Genomic DNA, 6,644 nt, shown 5'->3' on the forward strand with positions numbered 1-6,644 from the left:
TGGAAATATAAGAAATTAGACAGAGAATATACTCCAGAAAAAACAGCATGTAATATGTAAAAATTCTCAGCATTCCTAAGTTCACACAATGAAAGCTTGGTTGGTAATTAAATGGAAGTTCAAGAATGAGAGGCTGCTCTGTTGAGGAGTCTCCCCAGGGCCCCCTTCACATCCTTGTTCCTCAGGCTGTAGATGAAGCGGTTCAGCATGGGGCCACCACAGTGTACATCACAGAGGCAACAGAGCCTTCACTGGAAGAATGAGTAACAGCTGAACTGAGGTAAACGCCAAGTCCTGTTCCATAGAACAAGGAGACCACACAGAGGTGAGACCCACAGGTGGAAAATGCTCTATACCTGCTTGTAGAGGAGGACATCCTCACTAAAGGAGATAAAACCTGAGAATAAGAGAAGAGAATCCCAGTGATGGGACACACAACTGACAGAATAAGTGACAAATACATTATGATGATATTGACATGGACAAGGATATCTAAAGTGGCCACTTTAATACGGATAGCCAGTTCACAGTACAAATGTGAGATTTCAGTTCCAATAGTGAAGGTCAGTTGCATCAGCAGGAGAATATGAAGTAGGGCAAAGAAGAAAATGATGATCCAGGACACCAGAACAAGCAGGACACATAGCCAACATTTGATGCTGATCATGTATTTCAGGGGATGACAGATGGCCACAAATCGGTCATAAGCCATCACTGTCAGCAGGAAATTATCCATCCCCACAAAAATCATAAAAAAATATACACCTGCATGAAGAAATCTGTGTAGGTAGTACCTTATTGTATGTTTGAATGTTCACCAGCATCTTTGGGATGGTGGTGGAGGTGAAACAGATGTCCACAAAGGACAGGTTGGAGAGTAAGAAGTACATCAGTGTATGGAGGTGGGAGTCAGAGCTGATGGCCAGGATGATGAGCAGATTCCTGAGCAGGTACATGGACAGGAACAGCCCAAAGAGAAAGCACTGCAGTACAGGATCATCTGAGAGGCCCAGCAGACTAAATTGTGATGCATTTGTGTGGTTTTCTCTTTTCATGTCACTGGCTTGTCTTCCAGAGCAGGAAGAAATAGCAACATTCAGTGAAAAGAACCTGAAAGACAGGCAGGCACCATTCACAGTGTCACTGCTGAGTGGACTTCCTTCACCTGCTACTAAGCCAATGACAGTGGCTCCTGGAGCCAATTTGAAACTCATTTCATTTTTAAATTTGTAATCGTTGCTTTACTCAAAACTGACTCATTCACAGTAATAGTCTCAATAAATGACAGTTATGAAAGCTACTTGTTACAGTATGATTACTTATTTAAAGATGTTACATTATTAATAAAACTTGTTATATTATTAATTTTCTCCCTTTCATCATAATTGCTTTGTATATGTCTCTCCCAAGGTATAACTGGCCAGTGTCTTCTACAAGATAAGTAGCCAGAAAATGAGCACTGGTTATTTTAATCATGATACCCAGATTCAGGAAGAGTACATCCCACTATTCTCTTGGCCAGTAGTTGTTCCATACTGCTGATAAGGCAGGGTGGTTGAGGCTTTCCTTTTTGATTGCTAGTTTTCAACAATGTTTATTTTTCAGCTAGGTTTCACTTTGGGGGAAACACAGAATAAAGAGGGGTGATGTAAAAACTTGGCTATTCAGCAAGAGTTCCTGGATCACAATGCTGGAAATTAAAAAATTTTTGATATTCAGAAAAGAAATTAAACTGACCTGCAAATACATCACATCTACAGTAGAATCATTCAATATTCACTTCACATTAGGACAAAACCAAAACTGAATGCCTTCATGTAAGTGTGTTATTGTTTATGTAATAAAATGGTCCCTTCGTAAACATGGACTTCTGTTTTTTGCTTCTTAATGAAAACGTTTCAGAAAACTCTCATTTACCTACTTCCCCTTCAGTCTATGGGGCTGATGTAAGTGGAATTCTGATCACTGTAAGCAACCAGGCATCTCACTTCTTTTGGATGCCATACCTATTTTTTAGTGAAAGATGATTGATGTGACTAATTTTTCACTAAATACATCTCCAGGAAATTCTCCCAAGTACAAATCTGTATGTGGATTACATAGATTAAAATGAGAGAAAAATATCTTATGAAAATGGAAAAAAATCAAATAAAAATTGCTTATGTTTCCATGCCCTGGAATCAGAATGTATTGTGTTATACTAGTATCTGTAATGGTCAAAGTATGAATCGATTAATTTGACAAAAAACTACAACAAAATTATACAAATAAAACTATGTGTAAAAAATATGATTATAATGCAAAATTTGCAATTAAGTTTTAAATTTTTCCTGACATGAAGTGTCAGTATTATGAATGACTAGAGAATGTTAATTAATTCAAGATAGAAAGCATCATCCAGCATATTTGTTCTGTCATGTTGAATAGGAGAGTATTCCTTAAGGAAGCAATTTCAATCTCAAAGAGATGTGATGAGTCATTGCCAAGCACAGGAGGAAAGGAAAGAAGTAGTAGTCAATGTTGTGGGAACAGAAGGTGTGATTTCCTTATCAGACACTGAGGTAAGTATAGGAAAGGACAATATTCTGTTATTTGTAGCACTGAGGGTGTGAATGTTTTGATCAACATTGTCTAGTCAGAGACTTAGATGGAATCTGTTCCATTTGTTCTGGGTAAGTACCTATGTTTAATATCTATCAAAACAAAAATTGCTATAATGCAATAATAAATAGTCAAGTTGATCATAGGCCTAAACATAAATCAAAAACTGAGTAGCAAAATTAGTAAAGTCCAGCCACAGCTATTTTAAAAGAGTAACAAAATGTGAGTGAGAAATAACAATTGTATGAATGGAAGGAAGATTTCTTAACACAAGGATGATAATTAATATGATTTATCACTAAATACATCAATGAATAAAAATCCTAGACAAAACTAGAACATGAAATCAAGCTTCAGTAAATTTAACAGGCATTAATGTGATTAGTATGCAGTGTGAAGACTGAATAAACAAGCAAATTAAATATTTGCTAGCTCAATAGACAATGGTTATTCTCCAAATAAAGCCTAGATGAAATATTACATGAAAACACTAGAATATTTGTTTTAATTTAATGAAAACATCAAAACAATCTCTGAAACAATAATAATTAAGTATTTTCCTCAATATGAAAATGGATCAGGAATATCATAAAAGGGCTTTAAAGTAGTTATTAAATATCAGAAAAAATTATCATATTTGTATGTTATTGTGAATGGAATGATTAAATGATAACCCCAGTAACATGAAATGAATAAAGGCTTTGAGGATGTAGAATCTGCCTGGGAAAATAGAGAAATAACTCCACCTTGAGCAAAATAAATAGAAAATACCTTGCTCACAATAGGTTTTCAATGGTTTATGAATGAATATTTGAATGAAGGAAATCTAACAGAAGGGCACAATTTAAAATTAAGAGCAAATAATTCTAGAAAATATTCCTGAAAATAATTCATATTAGAAAAAGACTCTAGCATCCAGAAGGAGAAAATGAATCAGAATGGGTGAAAATGACAAATATCAATAGAAACTAAATTTCTTTCAAATACAGACACATCACCTTCACAGGCTAAAGCAATATTATGATTTCTCAGCATCATTATTCTAGAGGAAAAGCCCAATACCCACCTTGTGTCACATTTCAAACACCACCTGCCCTCAGTAGCAGAGGATTCTCTCCAGTGGTTTTCCTCCATAATCTGTCCCTAGGAGGCCCCTTTATGTTTTCACAGATGGTGAGATCAGAGAATTTCTGGGGTGTGCCACAGGAATGAGTTTATAGTTTGTAACATCTCAGAGTTTGAATTGCCAGAGCTCCTAATTAAGTAAATTAGTCTACTATCCTTTCATTCTCCAAACATTTCTGCCCTCTTGGGGGTACAAAGAAATATGCAGATTGGAATAATTTATTTTAAATTTTGGAACTATTCAGGAAGCATAGAGTGAGATAAGTCTACTTCCTTGAAGTAGATACTTTTATTCTTTAATTTGATTTCAAAGTCACAAAACTTACTTTAAACAAAGTGTAATTTCTCCAGTGATGCAATCCTAGGAAAAAAATCTACTATGATAAACAGCCTTGAAACATTGTAAGATTTATGGATTATTTAGTACCCACACTACTATGGCTTCTATATTCATATTATTCATAATGTTTTACTTTACTTATTTTTATTAATTTTATATTATTCTTTTTACTATGTTTGTTATACATAACATTAAAATTCACATGTAGAGTTAGTTTTTGTTCACGACACACCTTAATTCTTTTTGCATTGTCTTCCTTCTCTCCATCTCTTTAAATAAATAAAAGAGAAAAATAAAAAGACGCAGTAGTTGTGATTTATATCTGAATGCCCTCAAAGCTTCATTAACTCAAAAGTGCATTTTTTGAAATGTGATTGGATTATGGAGACAGCATGGCTGACCTGCTCTTAGGTGGTTGATTCTGCTTGGAAGAGGTGGGGTCACTGCGGTCAGGAAGGGAGATTTATCATACACCTCCTCCCTTGAACGCAACTTGTTTTCCTCTGCCTAGTTGCTTCTGCCATTCTGGTTCTGCCTTACATCATTCTGGTTCTGCCTTAAAGCGAGCTCACTGCTCTGAAACCACTACAAACTGAGAGTCAAAATAAACCTTTCTTGCCTAGATGTCATCAGTAAGATCACACAGATCCCAGCCAAAAGCCTGCCTGGTCATAAGTAGTATTGGTATGTGGGGCCCAACCAGAAACTCACCCAGACAGCAGCAGTGCAGGTACACAGGCTAGAGCATCAGACCTGCCCAGACACCATGGACAAATGCCCACAAACTCCAGGCAAAAGCCCAACCAGACAACAGCTTCCAGGTTGTACAGGCCCAGCCAAGGGCCCATACTGTCAACAGCTATGCCGCAGGCCCTAGCCAGAGGCCCACCAAGATATCATCTATAGCTGCACTCAGGTGCCAACAAGAAACCCATCCAGAAGCAAGGGTATATAGAAGGCAATCATTTTGAACCCCAGGAATTGGCACATGGTTGAACAGCAGAAAGGAGGCCTCTTTGGCTTTTTGAGAATTGAAGCCCACTGGAGGAGCACAGTCACCTCAATAAAGGTACAGCAGACTGCATCAGTTGAAATTAGAAGACACATAAACAAGACACAAAAACAGACTTCTAGAGCACCAAAGGCCAACACCAAAGGGCAATGTGAAACTCAGCCATTTGAATTCCCTGAACTGGAAACAAAAGAGGATCTGAAAGAGTAAAATGAGGAATAATTTCTTAGAAAACAAGAGAGATTGTGTCCAAAGTGAAATACATGATTAATAACTCAAGAGCAGAAACCGATTTAAAAACATGGAAGCACTGAGAAACATGATAGATTCCCAAAAGAGTGAAGAAATTGAATCTATGAAACAGATAGAAACATTTTCAGGAGATTAAAAACCCCACTGGAAGTTTCTGCAGCAGAATGACCCAATATGAGAACAGAGTACCAAATATAGAAGACAGGATTGTGGTTAGTGACCAGGAAAAAATATTTTCATAAAAATAGCAATGGATGGTGAAAACGGTATCCTGCAGCTGCGACATATTACAAAGAAGAATAAAATAAGGCTGATATGAGTCATTGAAGAAAAAGGAAATATTACAAATGACATAAAAATAATTTTCACAGAAGTAATGACAGAACATTTCTCAAGGAGGAGAAAAATTTTTATCATACAGATAATTGAGGCATATAGGGCTCCAACTAGCCATGATCAAAACATCTACCCATAGGCATATAATAGTCAAGATTCCAGAAACCCAACAGGAGAGAAAAAATACATGAAGTAGTTAAAATAAACAAACAAGTCTTGTGTAAAGGAAAGCCCTTCAGAATCATAACAGACTTCTCAACAATAATCCTCAAGTCAAGAGTGAAGTACTTTAAGCCCTAAAAGAAAACAACCTCCCAAATCTAATGGGAAGGGTAGGAAGGGGTGAAGGGAGAGCAGGAACAAGGGGAAAAAAAGAGAACCAAGACCACCTGTCATATAGAGGTACAAGATCCCAATAATGAATGTAACTGCACTGTATGCCTAAAATGTACCAATAAACTCAATAAAATAAAAAAAGAAAAGAAAAGAAAACAACCTCCAATCCAGGCTGATGTGTTCTGCAAAATTATTTTTGAAAATTGATGGAGGAATAAGGTACCTTCATGACAGAGAACACCTGAGATTCATGAGTTCCAAACCGGCACTCCAAAAAATTTTAATCAATGTCCTAGGAAAAAACAATGATCATCACAGCCCCACAAAACACAAAAGAATGAATCAATAAGTAAATACTAGAAGTTAAATTCAAAGGGAGAGGATCAAACAAGAAAATGTCATAACAAGAATGTCAATACATATGATTTATAGTCACTGATTTTAGTGGTCTCAAATCAACAATAAAAAAAATAGACTGGCAGAATATGTCATGAAGCAAAACCCAACAACATGCTTTATGCCAGAAACACACTTTATTCAAAAAGAAACTCATAAAAGACAAAACATAAAGAAACTAATAAACCAAAACATAAAGTTGGAAAACAATACACCCTGCAATAATACTCCCTCACAAAAAAGGAG

The 6,644-nt window shown here is 36.3% G+C and overlaps 1 pseudogene; it reads right to left on the reverse strand.

The window, feature by feature from the left end:
- Positions 1 to 202: 202 nt before the first annotated feature.
- Positions 203 to 1,214, reverse strand: LOC104854650 (annotated as a pseudogene).
- Between the last annotated feature and the right edge of the window lie 5,430 nt (positions 1,215 to 6,644).

The sequence above is a fragment of the Fukomys damarensis genome, unplaced genomic scaffold (assembly GCF_012274545.1).
Source record: "Fukomys damarensis isolate Sample0158 unplaced genomic scaffold, DMR_v1.0_HiC HiC_scaffold_30, whole genome shotgun sequence".
Classification (NCBI taxonomy): domain Eukaryota; kingdom Metazoa; phylum Chordata; class Mammalia; order Rodentia; family Bathyergidae; genus Fukomys; species Fukomys damarensis.